The sequence below is a fragment of the Eriocheir sinensis genome, chromosome 27 (genome assembly GCF_024679095.1).
Source record: "Eriocheir sinensis breed Jianghai 21 chromosome 27, ASM2467909v1, whole genome shotgun sequence".
Lineage (NCBI taxonomy): Eukaryota > Metazoa > Arthropoda > Malacostraca > Decapoda > Varunidae > Eriocheir > Eriocheir sinensis.
This window is the reverse complement of record NC_066535.1, coordinates 16,419,647-16,437,608: the sequence shown is the minus strand read 5'-3', so window position 1 is coordinate 16,437,608 and position 17,962 is coordinate 16,419,647. Positions and strand designations below refer to the sequence as shown.

General features: G+C 47.1%; 1 protein-coding gene across 1 annotated transcript in view; it reads right to left on the bottom strand.

Moving 5' to 3' along the window:
- Positions 1-16,334, bottom strand: part of LOC127004203 (uncharacterized protein DDB_G0271670-like) — a 146,479-nt gene extending 130,145 nt beyond the window's left edge. Inside the window, exon 1 of the mRNA XM_050871725.1 lies at positions 16,310-16,334. The gene's annotated coding sequence lies outside the window, so the exon portion shown is untranslated. The remainder of the gene's footprint in view (positions 1-16,309) is intronic.
- Positions 16,335-17,962: the final 1,628 nt, after the last annotated feature.

Below are 17,962 nucleotides of genomic sequence, written 5' to 3'. Positions count from 1 at the left end.
GGCTACCCCCACCCCCCCTCACCCGTTTGCTTCGCCCTACCTCCCGCGACCTGCCAGCATACTTATCCCACTTCTTCATTCCACCTCCCCTCGCCCCTCCACCTGATCCACCCTCCCCCGCCCCCTTCCCCGCCTCGGCCTCCCATACACTGATACAGACGCATAATTAGCGACTCGGGTCCATCCAGGAGAGCCTGTTCCGCGCGTCCTCCAGGCGTCCTCAATCCCGTTCCCTCCCCGAGCCTCCTAAAATGGAATAATTATCTCGTCTGACACACAAGAGCGACGTTCGGCCTCCCCACACGTCACTCGCTGTGATGAAGCTGATCTCTTGTCACAAGTCCTCTTCCCACCTGTCAGGGCCAATCCAGGTGATGGCCAGGTTCTCATTAATGTTTTAAGCCTGTTCCGAGGCTTCAAGGTTTTACTACAGGACATTAAAGGCTCCTCTACTACACGACTTCATTTTTTTATAGAATTTAGTTTTCTTTTTCCGGATCTGTCAATTTAGATAAGAGCGGTCTAGAATTTCATGTTCAACTGAAAACTCTAAAGAAAAAGAAAAAGAAACGTCCCTTATACAAGAGAGAGAGAGAGAGAGAGAGAGAGAGAGAGAGAGAGAGAGAGAGAGAGAGAGAGAGAGAGAGAGAGAGAGAGAGAGAGAGAGAGAGAGAGAGAGAGAGAGAGAGAGAGAGAGAGAGAGAGAGAGAGAGAGAGAGATGGGGGGGGGGGGGGTCGTTGAGGAGGCGCTAAGAGCCAGCCTGCCTTTGAAAGCTATAAGGAACAAGGCCGGAGGGGCGTGGCTGGGTCAGGGAGGCAGAGGCTGAGGAAGGCCCCCTGCGGCGCGCACTCCTCCGCCTCCCGCCGGCTCGGAAACTAGCCAAAGTCACGCTAGTGGCTGACTCCTCGCACCTGAGGTATTTTTCCCTTTGTCTCCCATTTCCCCGTGTTGTTCCTATAACGTTGGCTCCTAAGGAAGAGAAGAGATGACAGGCGGAAATATGTTTAGTAAAAAATGCGAGTTAAATTAAAAAGATCATTTTTGTGTGTGTACGCGTTCGTTCGTTCATGGGTGCCTGAGTGAATGCCCTCGTGTGTGCATGTGCGTGCAGGCGTGCGTGGGAGCGTGCAAGAAACACAACATTCAATGACTCGGGCGGTGAAGCGCTGGGACAATTTTCTAAAATTACGCACATATTTATGTTTAACAGACGACAGACAGAAAAACCTTGATGACACACATCTCCAGGTCAACGATGACGGCGTGCGAGACACGACTCACCATTACAAGGACTGTTCTTGGGGTACTGCATCCACTTCACCCCCCCACCCCACCCCCACCCCCACCCCACACACACACACAGTGCTCCGTGGTGTTGTAGATAGCCCGTTTAGCTTACAACCGAGAGGTCCCGAGTTCGATTTCCTGGTAGGTTAGAGACAGATGGACTGTCTCCTTTCATCCGTGCCCCTTGTTTACCTGGCAGTGAATAAGCAGTACCTGGTGTTAATTTGGGGTTGTATCTCGCCTCCCCTGTGAGTGAGTAAGTGGGTGTAAGTAGCCGCCCATATTCAACTCAAAGCTATTTTAGAAAGAGTACGGACTGGCAATCGCGAGTCCATTACGTGATCAGACCATGGTGAATGACACACGCACATAAACACACACGAACATTCCCGTTCCGCTGTAAGCAAGCGTGGGAAGGAATTCCGCACTCTCACTCTTCTCAAGTGGGCAGGCCCATGCTTCAAGTGGACTACAAAGGACTCCACATTCTTCCTCATCAGCCATTCTATCCGTGATAACACAAGATTTCTCCAGAATTCAGCTCAACTCAATTCCCCGCAAATCCTCGCCCGTCCACAACTCTTTCCTGCGACCCTCGGCTCCCATAACCAATCGGAGAATGGAGAGGCTGGCAAGAACGAAGAGCGCCGGGATTAATATTCTGCCGCAGTCCGGGAAAACTGCGTCACTGACCTTTGCATCGTGATTACAACATAGCGAAACGCTCTTCCTGGAACCAGACATTAGCGGCAAAGCATGATTGAGGAGTGTGTGGCACAGACAGCCATGCAGAACAGGCCGGTGGGCGAGATGACGAGTGGGGGACTGAGGGTCTGGCGGACGAGGGCTTGGGACGGAGGCTTGAGAACGGGGCGAGACTGGCGGCTTATGGATGAGTGTGATTGTGCTACAGAAGCTTTTTTTTAGATATTTTGTTTAGCAATAAATTTGTCGGGGAATAAGACATCAATGGGTAGTTAGTTAGGTAGTAGCGATCACAAGGGAATCACTTTAAATTCAAAATCCCAAAAAGAGCAATATTAACCATGAAGCGGTACAGCCACACTCTCTCCAAGGATTACTTTTAAACTATTAGGCCTTTGATCATTTAAATAACCCATCTGTCATCAACCCATCCATATATTTATCCATCTATTGATCTATCTAGTCCGACACAAATGAAGTTCGTTTGTGTGGAGCCCGAACCTCTACACAGCGCTGCCGCATCATCATTCTCTGCGTCAGCTACGCACTATTTGAAATTCCGTATCAAATATTCTGCATACATTAAGATTTGGTAGCGCTATGGCAAGAAAAATCCCCGAGAGAGAGAGAGAGAAAGAGAAGGAAAAAGAGAGAGAGAGAGAGAGAGAGAGAGAGAGAGAGAGAGAGAGAGAGAGAGAGAGAGAGACTAAATATTTAGACAGCTCTATTACACCTTCAGAAGCTCAACCAAACACTTCCTTATTCTTCCCTACATAGAATCTTTTCCATCAGCTTTCAAACACTTCTACAGAACTTCCGGCGAGCGTGTGTGTGGCCTTTCTCAGACTCAGCTACGAAGATTGTGTTATTTTCTTGCATTTAACCTACGACGTGGGTAGGCGGTGGCTGAGTGGTTAGCGTGCGGGGCCAGCATTCACCGCGCCATGGATTTTCCAGTCACCGCCGAGTGGCCTAAGACTACTCACATGCTGTCCTGAAGACCACCCATCAACCCGGACTCTAGAAGAAACCGTCCAAGTGAATCAAGAATGAGTTCCGGGGGGCAGCATGAGCCAAGCATAAATGGCGCCACTATAAAAATTGCCTGCGCCATGACGGGCTTGGGCCGACCACCTGGCCCCCGAAGAAAGTCTACCGGCACTATAGGCGAAGTCATAAAAAAAACTTTGAATTCTCTATGAAAGCTTAAGTTTGATTCACTTATATATATTGCTTCTACGCACGTCGCTTGCCATCTGATTTTCACCCCTTATCACACAACCATCAAATGTCCAAAAGCCAGACAACCAACACACATCCTGTCCAGAGTTCATTCAAGCTGGACATCAAAACATACACTACACTGACTACAACATCCACTGACACACATGTAACACTTCCAACACAGAAAACCCTCACAGCATTCCCACAAAAATATAGACCGTACACTTGCCAAAAATAGCTGTCTAATGTCAAGAATCAGCTCTCTCTCAATACACGAAACACCTCAAACGACACCACCACACGAAAACACAACAACAGGGAGACTCAGGAACCCTCGAACATGAATCAGGTTTCTTTTCTTTCCTTTCCTAGCTTTCCTTGGCATGGTACAAATGATCTATTGGCTGGGGCTGTAACCAGATCCCAGCGCTTCGCCTACTCTATTCGTACCCGATGCCCCTTCCCCATCAGGCTCTCAGGTTCCGGAAAAAATGCACTCCACCATGTCAGATGACCCAGTGCATGAGGGTGGCAGGGGCAGGGAAAGGGCAGGGGAGGAGAAGGGGAGGAACAGGAGGGTTTAGTGGTGATGTAACCTAACCCAATTCCAGCGTCCCCTTACTCTTCTTAGTGCTTCTCTCTCTCTCTCTCTCTCTTCTTCTTCTTCTTCTTCTTCTTCTTCTTCTTCTTCTTTTTCTTCGCCTTCTTTTTCGCCTTCTTCTTCTTCGCCTTCCTCTTCTTCGCCTTACTCTTCTTCGCCTTCCTCTTCTTCTTCGCCTTCCTCTTCTTCGCCTTCCTCTTCTTCGCCTTTCTCTTCTTCGCCTTCTTCTTCTTCGTCTTCTTCGTCTTTTTTTGTTGTCTTCTTTTCCTTTATTCTCTCCCAGTGACTTCGTAGCTTATCCCTCCTCCTCCTCCTCCTCTTCCTCCTCCTCCTCCTCCTCCTCTAGGTATACGTAAAGAGAGCGGAGCCGAAGGTTAACAAGTACGGAGTAAGCGACCAATAAAGTAGTGTTTCTTGCTACGGTCTGCGTCGCCGTGGACAAGCGATGGTTTCTTGGTAAGCGTGCACACGGGGTGACCTTCAACGCCGGACCATGCGCTCTCCTTCTCAGGCCCATAAATTATAAGTTACGGTATTTGTTTCTCGGGGTAAAAGGTAAAGGAAATCTGATTATGCGCGGGTTCTCGGTATCTGCGGGTCAGCTGGTATGCTTCGGGCCAGCCAGGATATAAATAACGTGAACAGAGAAAACTTAGAAAGAAAATTATGCAAGAGAGAGAAGATATTCGCGTGATAATTATCGGTTTCCCCGAAGCTGACGCAGAACCAATAAGCCTCGGAGCCAAACTGAACGTAAAGAAAATACTCGTCAAAGACTTTATGAGAAAATACGGGCGATGAAAAAACAGGAACGGCTCCTAACCCAAGTCTTTGAGGAGTCATAAACGTCTCCTTTCTTATTTTTCCATCGCGGGCTGAACAAAACGTATTAGGCAGCCTATTACGGATCCTCCCCGTACACGGAATGACTGACGCACATTCTTGTCAACTCTTGCATTGTAAAGCGGGACGGGCGACGAGTGTAGGTAAGAGATTGGTTCATCGGCGCGGAAAGGTAAGTAAGGTAAGGCGGGCGAGGGTAAGAGGCTCAGAAAAACAGTGACCGTGCCGGCGGCGGTGGAGGCAGTGATGCAACATCACGGTACTGGTGAAAATGTTGGGCAGACGAAGAAAAATGGGGAGTTTATGAGGCAATTAGCGTCTCTCTCTCTCTCTCTCTCTCTCTCTCTCTCTCTCTCTCTCTCTCTCTCTCTCACACACACACACACACACACACACATATCTCTCTCGGGGTACAGAGGACTGAGACTCTCTTGTCAGGTTGTCGCAAGACGGACTGAGGTTCGGGCCCCGCTCAGGCCGAAAGGTGTCATGCCCTAACAAGGAGAGATTACTGTTCCCCTTTGAGCAAACGGAAGGGGAGTGCATGGCTGGCAATCACGAGTCCAGCATGTAATATGGACGTGGTGAACTATACACACACACACACACACACACACACACACACACAGAGTTGGTAGACAAGATGCAATTGTTGAGATATATAGACTTCCGTAGAGGGTCTGGTATAAAAGCACTGAAAACCATACAATAAGCAATTCAAGTCGCAGTAAATAAAGGAACCACTTGAGTAAAACTTTCTGTACCTTATATAATGGTGGTGGTGGTGGTGGTGGTAGTTGTAGAGACATTTCGTTAGCAATCGTTGAATGGATCGGCGGTAATTATGCACATATCTACCGGTGGGTTCGACTGCCAAGGTTTGTACGTAAGGCGAGGACTGACTTAACGAGACAGGCGGAGGATAACCCGGCGTATAAATAACCGGAGATCAAGATAAATTAGTATACAATTAGCCGTGGACGGAACTAATTAGGTGTGAGTGTGACAACAACACCTGGGAACACCTTGAAAAAACGAATAAGGTAAAACGCCCACAAAAAGAGGAAAAAACACCGATACGAGTTTTACTTAAGTTACAAGTTGGCTAATGAGAGGATGTCGATCATTCCCGTGGTGTTGTTTCTTTCATAGCTTGATGTTGAAGATGTGTTTGTTTGTTTGTTGGTATCTTTGTGTATGTGGTTTTGTAGTAGTAAAGTAGTGACAAAAGTAGTAGTAGTAGTAGTAGTAGTAGTAGTGGTTGTTATTGTTGTTGCAGTTTTCCTCTTTTAATTCTTCATATTCTCTCTCTCTCTCTCTCTCTCTCTCTCTCTCTCTCTCTCTCCTGTCGTGTCTAGGGTCAGTAAGCCCTCCTCGTTCCCTCCCTCTCAGTTACTCTTTCCTTGCTCCTTCCTAGCGTTCACCTTCTCCTCCTCCTCCTGTTTTTCCATCCTCTTCATCCGTTACTACAGCGCTGCAGTACTGAGGCCTTTCCTAACGTTCCCCACTTCTCTCTTATCTAAGGTTAGCGTACTTCATCGCGCTTCGGCAAATGCTTAACTTCACCTCTCCACCTGGGCTTCTGTCTGACCAGCGTGCCTTCTACAATACCTGGGGTGTCAACGTTGCTTTGGTTGTCCGTCTGTTATCAATTCTTCGCATGCTATAACCCAATGCCCGATTCAGTTTCTTATTCTCGATCGTTACCTAAATATCTTTAAACCTTTGTTCCCTAAACTATTCTGCTGCTCGCTTTGTCTCTTCCTGTTATGCCCAATATTTTCTCTCTATTCTTTTCTGTGCGCTTCTTAGCTTTCTCTCTAAATATTTTGTGAGCCGCCAAGTTTCTGAACCGTGTGTTTGGACTGGCTGAATACAATGGGTGTGCACCTTTCTCTTCAGGGCGAGTGGCAGGTTGCTATTCATGATATTGCTATGTTTACCAGAAGTGATCCATTCCATTTCTATTCTAGCTCAGTTCTTTCTTCCTGGGCTGGGTTAGAACTAGGAACTTGTTTTATGTATGTGTGTTCCTCTCTTTTCTCACTTGCTTCGCTACCGATCGTCATTTGTTTTCCTTTTGTATTTGTTGTTGATTTCTTCATTTTCATCATACATACTTTCAGCTCCCAGTTTAACGTTACTCGATATTTTTTTGTAAGTTTGCTTAGAACACATTAGTAAGACTGTGTAATTAAGGAATCTAAGGCTGCTAAGATATTTGCCAGCTATCAAGGCTCCTACGTCCTAAAAACTCCTTTCAGCAAGCCGTGATTAATTCTGGGGATGCCTTGTCACATTGCCTGCCCCTTTTCTTGATTGGAATTTCATCGCAATACGTGTAAAGTTCAATGTTTAATACGAGTAGTGTTTAATATTGAATTTGTTAATATATTTATATGTACTCCTCCTCCTCCTCCTCCTCTTCGCGTTTTCTGCATGGGGAGAGAAGTGGTGGGGGATGGACCGTATGGGAAGGTCAAGAAACACACACACACACACACACACACACACACACACACACACACACACACACACACACACACATACACACACACGCACACACACAGTCTTTGAAAGGAACACTCCGCTTACAAGAGCTTATTTGCCGCTATAATTAAACACGACTTTAATAACCCCCCACACAGCAAGGCTCCCTCGGTGCACGATGGCAGTAGTACAGAGGAGGAGGAGGAGGAGGAAGAGGAGGAGGAGGGTGAACATTAAGCAGCGGAAAAAAATATATAAAAAAAGAAACAAGAAAAAAATAAAATGATAGTGCCGAGGGATGCCGTAATACCAACGGTGCCTATGCTGGTGGTGGGAGGGGGAGGGTGAAGGGGAGTGGGAGGGACGGAGAGAGAGAGAGAGAGAGAGAGAGAGAGAGAGAGAGAGATAGTGACAGAGGGAGAGAGAGAGAGAGAGAGAGAGAGAGAGAGAGAGAGAGAGAGAGAGAGAGAGAGAGAGAGAGAGAGAGAGAGAGAGAGAGAGAGAGAGAGAGAGAGAGAGAGAGAGAGAGAGAGAGAGAGAGATACACACACACACACACACACACACACACACAGTGACGTAAATACAGCCTGTCAGCCAAGAAAGACATAGATACGGTGTGTGAGAGAGAGAGAGAGAGAGAGAGAGAGAGAGAGAGAGAGAGAGAGAGAGAGAGAGAGAGAGAGAGAGAGAGAGAGAGAGAGAGAGAGAGAGAGAGAGAGAGAGAGAGAGAGAATGCAAAGTAGAAAAGAACGATGAAATAAAGAGAATTGCAAAAGAAAAAAAAGAACCTAATACGACATCCCCAAAGAGCAAAAAAAAAAAGAAAAAAGAAAAGAAAAGAAAAGAAAAGAAGAGAAAAATAAATATATATAAAGAGAAGTCGCCTACACTTGTGAGTAATACAGATGAGGTGGGGGCGAGGAGGGGAGAGGGGGGAGAGGGGGAGAAAGAGGGGGGGGTGGAGAATCTGGGAGGAAGAGAGAAAACCTGTAACACCAGCATCATCACCTCCAAAGGTTGCACTCTCTCCCTCCTACCCTCCTTCCCTCCCTCCGTCACCAACTCGGCACCTGGCGCACCCTATGACTTTGCCCCCCCCCCTTACACTTCCCCCTCCTCCCTCTCCCTCACCCTCACCCCCTCCCCACCCGTCCTCCCTTCCTCCACAGTTACACACCTTTTCGTGCCTGTCAGATCTCTCTCTCTCTCTCTCTCTCTCACACACACACACACTAAGATAGGGAGTCTGCAAGAGGTTAGTCAGTATACACACAGCAGCTCCCGTGAACTTAATACCACCTATCCTCGCTATCAACGAATGTATATATCACCTTTTCCTACCGGTATCTATCGAATTGGCACTCCTCACATGGCTGCCAAGGCTGTTCCACTCATCCATCACCACTACTCTATTATTAAACCACTTCTTGCCTGACTTTTCTGAATTTGTTCTCTTACAAACCGAGAATTATTGACATCCATATAAAAACTTCTATCAAGTCTCCTGGAAAATTTCACCTCTCTATAGAGAATGCAAATTTAAACGTCTGAGCTATCCGTATAATTCGTGGCAAGTTTTTCAACCCGTAAATATTTCTTGTCATCCTCGTCTGTACGGATTCTAGCAGGTTGATGTCCACTCCGAGACAAGAACTGCACTAAATAATTAAGATGATGTCCAACCACTGCTGAACATAGCTTGAGAATGACTCCAGTTCTTTTACTGCTGATGCTTCTTGAAATGACACCTGGTATCCTGTCTGAGCGATTCTCAAAACTCATCGCTAAACCCATTCTTCAAAACTAGAGTCACAGCTATTTTCCACAAATCAAGCACAAAATAAAAATACCCTGACTTCCCAAAGATAATGGTTACAGGGTCGCATTAATTCAAGACCCACTGAAATCTCTCGTTAGGACCTGGCGATATATTTTTCTTTGAGCCATCCATCTCATCCCGGACTGCCTGTCGAGTACTGATTACACCCCTCGACCCATCATTATCCTCGCCTCTAAAAACATGATCGCCTTCTGGAATGGTCGCTTGATCCTCCTGCTTAAAGACTGAGTAGTCGTCGTTCAACATTTTATCAATTTTTTTTTCTCTCTCTCTCTCTCTCTCTCTCACACACACACACACACACATACACACACACAAATCTTCACGCAGGGTGAATATCAAATTAAAGGCTTAAAAATATCCTGACAATGACTATGAATAAGTTTATACGAATATAAATAAGTTTTACGACAATATTTTTCATAATCGTAAGTTCAAAATCACGTAAAAGAAGTATTGGAAAAACAGGCAGAACAATGAACTTATATAATCTAGGGTAGAAAGGAAGAAAGGAGTCCAAGAAAGAGTATAGCGAGTTGGAGAAAGCTTGTTGGTGATAAAGGCGATAGCAACAAGAGGGAAAAAATAATAATGGTTACAATAAGAGAGGAGAAAAGACTGGGACTGAGAGACGCACGAAAAAGGGCATGAAGTGGTGGTGTGAGCCGAACTGTGGCTGGTGGTTGGGGTGCACGGGGAAGGAAGGGGGAGTGGAAGGGATAGAAGGGGAGTTGGGAAAGTGGGAGGAGGAGCGTGAAAGATCGCGATTCATAATTTATCGAGGACAAAGTGTATTACAATGAGCGCGAGAATAAAGTATTTTCTCGACGATTTCATTTCAGTTGCCGAAAATCACTGCATGGATGGTAACCAGAGACGGGAATCGTGTGTGTGTGTGTGTGTGTGTGTGTGTGTGTGTGTGTGTGTGTGTGTGTGTGTGAATGTGTGTGTGTGTGTGTTCTGGGCAGTTCACGTTCCCCCTAATCATTACAAACTCACTTTTCCTACTCGGAGCAAAAAATGAAGGGAGGGAGAGGCGACAAAGACAACGCAGAAGACGACAACGACGACGACAATGATGGTGATGATGATGACAACTGTGGTGGTGATGCTCCTGGTTGTTGGGTATAGTAGATATGGGAGGAGGAGGAGGAGGAGGAGGAGGAAATGGTGATTATAGAAGCATTAAGAAGAGGAAGAAAGAAGGGGAAAGGAAGAGCAGGAGGAGGAGGAGGAGGAAATGGTGGTTATAGAAGCATTAAGAAGAGGAAGAAAGAAGGGGAAAGGAGAAGGAGGAGGAGGAGGAGGAGGAGGAGGAGGAGGAGGAGGAGGAGGAGAAAAAGTGAAGAATGATTTTTTCTTCGTGCGCTCATCCATCTTCCTTTCATGAGCCTCAAGTTTGTGAGCGAAAAAAAAGTTTCTATTACGTGGAGATAAATAAAAAGAAATATTTACATGAGCCTTCCACTGAAGCGGCGTGTGTGTGTCTGTGTGCGTGTGTGTGTGTGTGTGTGTGTGTGTGTGTGTGTGTGTGTGTGTGTGTGTGTGTGTGTGTGTGTGTGTGTGTGATTGTGTGTGTGTGTGTGTGTGTGTGTGTGTGTGTGTGTGTGTGTGTGTGTGTGTGTGTGTGTGTGTGTGTGTGTGTGTGCGCCTGTCATCTCAATCATCCCTCTCGTCCATCATGTTTTTTACTGCTCTGGTTTTTCAGTTTTCTTCTTTTCCCTTCTCATCCTCATTCTCACTTTCCTCCTCCTGGTCGGAAGCTCGTCCAACAACCTCTCTCTCTCTCTCTCTCTCTCTCTCTCTCTCTCTCTCTCTCTCTCTCTCTCTCTCTCTCTCCCCCCCCAAGTTAATACCAACATTTTTCATTTCATGGTGACTTTAAGCTTTGCACAATGGCGTTTGGAGGAAATGAAAAAAATATATACAAAAGAATAAGAATGAAAAAAAAAAAGAAAAGCAATACTGAAGGTCATTACCTGAAGAAGAAAATATGTAAACGCTTGAATATTTCTAAGTAAACATCACAGCCGGTTTTGCAGTTGGGTGTTATTTCTTGGCTAACGTGAGCTGGGCGGGGAAGAAGGGGAAGGTGGGGGTGGGGGGGGGGGGTGACCAATGGCTGCTGGAACATGAGGTGAGGGAAGGGAATTGTACATAGACAGCGGAAAAATTAGACAGTAAAACGAGGGACGCGGCAGGTGTTTGACGGGAGGATAGAGAGGAACACAAAGAGGCCGCGTAGGGATTGAGGAATAGGTGGAGGAGGAGGAGGAGGAGGAGGATAAGGGAGCATGAAACGGGTAAACATGGAATGGTAGGCAACAGAAGGAGGATAGAATGGAACACAGAGGCCACACAGGCAATAAGGAATAGGTGTAAAGGACGAAGAAAATAGAACATGAAACGGGTAAACATGGAATGGAAGGCAACAGGTCTCTTGGTTCATTACGACAGTGGGGTATACGGCAAGGGATGAAGGAGGATGAAAATGAGGGTAACTATTACGGAGTGGGGGATCCTTCGGGTAGGGACAGGGGGGGGCGGGGGGCACCACACGCGGGCAGGGAGCCAAGGGGAACGCAACATCTGGAGCAGCGGCGGCAAGGGCGAGGGTGGAGGCTAACCATGATCCAATTACCACTTCGGCCGCTTTTGTTGAGAGGGTCGTTTGCAATAAGAGGGAGGCGATGTGGCGAAGAGGCGACCGCAGTAATAGTAGTAGCAGTAGTAGTAGTAGTAGTTGTAGTAGTAGTATACGTGGTAGTAGTAGTAGCAGTAGTAATAGTAGTAGTAGTAGTAGTAGTAGTAGCTGTAGTAGTATAACATTTTGCTACACTCAATGCTTCTCAGTGTGTGTGTGTGTGTGTGTGTGTGTGTGTGTGTGGATGGAAGTGCGCGTGTGTTGGAGGCCAGACGCTTCTTAATCAATAAGCAATGGAAAGAAAAAATGGTTAGGCCTACTCTCTCTCTCTCTCTCTCTCTCTCTCTCTCTCTGGACCCCCTGACCTCTGCAGAGCATCCCAACTCTCTCTCTCTCTCTCTCTCTCTCTCTCTCTCTCTCTCTCTCTCTCTCTCTCTCTCTCTCTCGTCCAGCGCCCCTCTCCGTTATCCACCTCCGTCCCCTCGCTCCTCGGCTGCACTGCATAAAACAACGGTGGCAACTTCGGCGAAATGGACTGAAAAATAACGTTCTCATTCCTTTACGCGTGTCAATTAGCGGGAAAACTCGGCAAAAATTTCTTCGGTGGCAAGTTTGAGGAGGTTCTCATTTCGCCGACTCTAATTTTAAGTGGCTGTGACTTTTCATTTTGAGTTAAAATACGTAATTATTTCTCTCGTTACACGCTAAAGTAGCTTATATACTCCGGCAAGAAAAAAAAATCATAAGTCTACACACACACACACATACACACACACACGGGAACACCCCAGCCCAGGTCGAGTAGGAGTGAGTCGTCAGCCTCCACACTGGGCATAACTGTGAGCCTCGGTGTATACGTGGTGCAAGTTTTGTGACCCCGAACTGAGCAGCCTCGAGTGTGCGGTGGGCGGAGAGCAGCGGGCGGCCGGAGGGGTTGTAGGATGTTCTGCTGGAGGAGGAGGAGGTGGAGGACGAGGAGAACGGTGGGTCTAAATGATGATCTGCTTGACTAGGATGAGGAATAGGGGTAGGAGGAAGATGAGGAGGAGGACAAAGAGAAAGAGAACGGCGGGTCTATATGATTTGCTTGACTAGGACGAGGAGGAGGATGAAGAGGATGAAGATGATGAGACGTAGGAGGAGGATGGATGGAGTGTTGGTAATAGTAGCAGTAGTAGTGGTGGTGGCGGCGGTGAAGGAGGAGGAGGAGGAGGAAAACGAGTGCTGATGTAAGACTGAATTAGTTTATACACAAATATCACGGAGAGCAACCTCACATAAACAGGCGCTAATCGCTTCTTCATGTTCCTTCTGCTGCTTCTCCTCCACGCAGGCATCAGCAAGCTCTTTGTATACCTTCACGTTTCCCTTCCACCGCGATCAGTATAGTTATGAACCCACACACACACACACACACACACACACACAATTCTACACCCATACATCAAACATTCTTAGTGTCTTTGGGTATAGCCTAACACTCTCTCTCTCTCTCTCTCTCTCTCTCTCCTGCTTCCTCTTCCCTTCCCACGTATCACAAACACTCGCAGTTCCTAACACAAACAGGGTCGAGGCCGAAATAGCGTTTCCCGTACAATAACCTCCTGACAAGCGCTCACGGCTAATTTCAGCATGTGTCTGCCACCCGCCTGCGTGCTGGGGCGGGGCGGGGGCGGGGCTTGGTTTGTTTGCCTTGAAACGGTGCGAAATTCCTTGATACCTTCGGGGGCATTTGGCTATTTAATTTGAGGAATGAGTTTACTATTATTATATTATTGTCCCCATTGTTCTTGTTGCTTTCGTTACTATTATCGTTATTGCACTTAAGGCTCATGTTAAAAGGTACAATAAAGCACTAAATGTTCGTAAAGGTATGAGACGGAAAGGTGCTTGCTCACAGACGTAAACTCGTGACACTAGTAACACACACACACACACACACACACACACACACACACACACACACACCTGCACCTGACTCACCCTTAGGAACACATCGTGGTCTGCTTGCCATCACGCTACTTGTATCCATATGTCTGTTTTTCCCTCTGTAGCCATTGAGAGCTGACCAAGAAAAAATATGAGACTCTGCAGACGAGTAATGATTATCGCTATTATATTCTGACGTTGAGTAGGCGCCAGCAACAACAAAGACACAGATTTTAGACTATGAGTACTAATACGTGTATCTCATGACACCGCTAAAGAGTGAGTACAATAAGACGAACCACAGATAGTATAATTCTTTTCACGACTTAAGTCCATTGCCCTTTATTCCTCGCTGAAGAAGTAAATAATAAAAATGAGTTCCAGCGTTCCGGGAAATCTTCAGTCTCCTCTGTTTCCGGTGAACCAAACGCGCTTATTAATGATTCAAGCTTAACTTCGTACCCAGCTCAGGCGGGGGGTGAGTGGCGTGTGTTGGGGGGGCTGCGGGTGGAAATGACCGGGGGAAGGCAGATGTGATGTGTGTGTGTCAGGCGCTGAGAGATAGGCGTGTTTAGTTGTGTTGAGGAGCGAGGTGGAGGAGGAGGACGAGGAGGAGAAAGAAGACGAAAAAGGAGAAGACAAAGACAAAGAAGAGCAAGAGAAAGAAGAGGAGAGAAAAAAGAATGAGGAGAGAGAGAGAGAGAGAGAGAGAGAGAGAGAGAGAGAGAGAGAGAGAGAGAGAGAGAGAGAGAGAGAGAGAGAGAGAAAGGAAGCAGTTGTGCCATGGAAAACTCTGGGTCATGTGAAGACGCTCGCCTCACTTCCTGCCGCCGCGGTGATGCTGACGAGAAGGCTGACTCCCCCTGCAGGAGTCAGCGCAAACCCTGCATGGACCCGGCGAGCTGGCCACGTCTTCAGGTGTTCGCCGCTCTGAACATGACGAGCCCGGGTTGACAAAGGGGGTCACAAAAAGAACTCGAGGGTGAAGCACTGGGTTTAGGTTGGTAAGTAGACAGGAATAGGTTGGTGGGAGCTGTGATGGGGTGATGTGCATGGTGTGTTTATGTAGTAGAACATAAGAACATAAGAACGTAGGAGTCTGCAAGAGGCCGGTAGGCCTGTACAAGGCAGCTCCTTTGACCCTAAGCTCCCGTGTATCTAACCCCACCTAATATCGCTGTCCATGATTTTATCTAATCTATTTTTGAATGTGACAATTGTATTGGCACTCACCACATGACTGCTAAGCCTATTCCACTCATCCACCATTCTGTTAGTAAACCAATTTTTGCCCATGTCCCTGTTGAATCTGAATGTATCCAGTTTAAATCCATTACTACGTGTCCTACCCGGTTCTCTTACCAACAAAACTTTATGAATATCCCCCTTATTAAAGCCCTTCATCCATTTATAAACCTCGATCATGTCTCCACGCACCCTTCGCCTTTCTAGAGAGTGCAAGTTTAACTGTTTGAGTCTTTCCTCTTATGGCAAGTTTCTCAACCCCTGAATCATCTTAGTCATCCTCCTCTGCACCGATTCTAATATTTTGATATCCATTCTATAGTAAGGTGACCAGAACTGAACCGCATAGTCAAGATGAGGTCTAACTAATGTTAAATATAGTTTGAGGAAGACTTCGGCGCTTCTGTTGCTTACGCTCCTTGAAATAAATCCTAGTACCCTCCCGCTGCGTGCTGCCCTGGCGAGGGACCAACGGGCCAGCGAAAACCTTCGGCTGGAAAATGCTCTCCTAGCCTCCTCCCTCCAGAAGACACGCCAGGAAGCTGCCGCCCTGCATAGGGTTATTCAGGCACAAGAAATGGCGAGGAGGGAACAGGAAAGCACAAGGCTATCCCTGCTTAACGATGGAGATGCTACCGATGAAGATGCCAGTGGCATGAATGACGAGATGGAAAAGACAACTGAAAATGTCACCGATGAAGATGCCAGTGGCATGAATGACGAGATGGAAAAGACAACTGAAGATGTTACCGATGAAGATGCCAGTGTGATAAATAATGAGATGAAACTGACAATTCAAGAAGTCAGCGACGATGTTTCGTATGGTTTAGTAGATTCACTCACATCTGTAACTGAAGTCACCGACGAGCTAACCCATGGTATAAAAGATGAGCTCACCTTCGTAACTGAAGAACCCCGAGAAGAAACCTATGAAATAAAAGATGCGCTCAACTAACCTGGCAGTTTCTTCTTCCGGCCAGCAGCGTTTCTTCAGTCCAAGGCTCTTGTTCAAGGACTCTTCGGGCAAGATTTCTCACAAAAGCCTGTGACAAGCCTTAGACCCGGGCCTTGAGTTCGCTGTCTGGACTTGCATTTCTTACATTTCTTACATTACTTAAAACCTTTCTATCTATGAGTAAATCGTCCTGAAGGTAATATTTGAATCACAGAGTTTTTTACATTCAGAGTTACATGCCAGAGCGCGCGTCCCCCATCCTGCTGCCTCGTGCCGGGTGGTGTATACAGTATAGGGTGTGAGAGTGATTACTGTGGGTGAGGCGGAATGCTGAGGTTGTGAGTGGCTTGTGGTGACTTGGGGTTGAGTGGACGAAGTGTGTGATTACAGCTATGGTTCGTGGAGAGAAAGAAAGGTGCGTGGTGGTTGTGAGTTGTGGTGTTTGGGAGCGGGGGGAACGAAGTGTGACTACAGCCGTGTCTGTCGAGGTAAGGAAAGGTGTGTTGAACCTAATCAGAAACGCAACTTTAAGCATCGCTCACCTGTCGCCTGAAGCACCTCATTACCTGTAAGGAAGAGAAAAGAGAAACATATTACCACTGACTGCCTGCCGCACCCAACACCGGAAACAAACAAAAATACTCAAAAGAACACTGATAATTTGAAAACACTTCATGCCTCCTCTTCCGCTCTCTCTCTCTCTCTCTCTCTCTCTCTCTCTCTCTCTCTCTCTCTCTCTCTCTCTCTCTTACGCACACACACACAAAAGAAAAACACAGGTCACATACGCACACACCACCAAATAAATGTCTTACCACCGTACTATGTTGAAGAAAATAAAATGCACCATAAACAGGATTCACACTTCAGCTGGCCAACAAATTATTCAGGACAGAATGAAGTGCGGAGTGTAAGCTTATCAAGGATGAGTCTGAACCTGCTCGGCACATCCACAAGTTAAACGTGCAGTGTATTGTAGTAGTAGTAATAATAATACTGTAGTAGAAGTAGAAGTAGAAGTAGTAGTAGAGATAGTAGAAGTAGTAGCAGTAGCAGCAGCAGCAGTAGTTGTGGTTGTGGTTCGGATAGTAGTTAAAGTAAAAGCAAAAAATAAGTCATGATAATGATAAGATTATTATTATCATCATCATTACTATTATTACTATCATTATTATTATAATGACAACAGCAACAGCAGCCCTTCATGGCAGCAGCACGTTATTCGCCCCGTCATCACCGCCGCCGTGGGAACCTTCGCGACGCCGCCACTTTCCTTCCTTTCTCTCGCCTTGACGTGTGAGCCTCGGCAGGGAATAAAACATTGCGGGAGATACCTCGGTGCGACGAACTTTGAAGGGATAATTTCTCTCTCTCTCTCTCTCTCTCTCTCTCTCTCTCTCTCTCTCTCTCTCTCTCTCTCTCTCTCTCTCTCTCTCTCTCTCTCTCTCTCTCTCTCTCTCTCTCTCTCTCTCTCTCTCTCTCTCTCTCTCTCTCTCTCTCTCTCTCTCTCTCTCTCTCTCTCTCTGTATCGAGGCTCAGCCTGTTGGTGTCCGGCGCCATACTCGTGCCCTGGTCCCTGGCTGCTGCTGCTGCTGACGAACGCACACGTAGTCAGTGTCGCAGCTGCGGAGTGAGACAATGCACGGCGTCAGGCGGCGGCAGCAGGTGCGGGGTCCAAGATGTTTTGTCTGAGAGCTGGCGACCACATAACACCAAGAGGAGGGAGGAGGGGCGGAGCTGACGTCAGCGGCTGCGGCTGGTGGTTCACCCAGCATCCGGCAGCGTGTGACCGTCCACCTCAGCAGCTTTGGTCACTCCACCGGCCAGGCAACGTCAACAAATAAACAGCAACTGCCGCACACTAGACAATGGGGAGAAGGGGGGGAAGTGCGGGGGTGTGGGAGAAATGGGAAAAGGACGAATCAATGACATTCCTTCTATGTGCAAGAAGTGAGTCTCTATGGGAGGTTAAAAATCGTGACGGTTGGTCTTGCAGCTTACATTTTATAAACATGCCACTGGTGCTGAAGACCGGCAAATGGAAAGTCAAGGAGAATCTGCGCCCTGAACAAACACGCCACTAATGCTGAGAAGGGCAGATGGAAAGTCGAGGAGATCCAGCGGGCTAACAGGCTCACGCATCCAGAACGAACCAGTCAGGGGCAGGTGAGGTTACTGACTGCTTGATGCTGGTG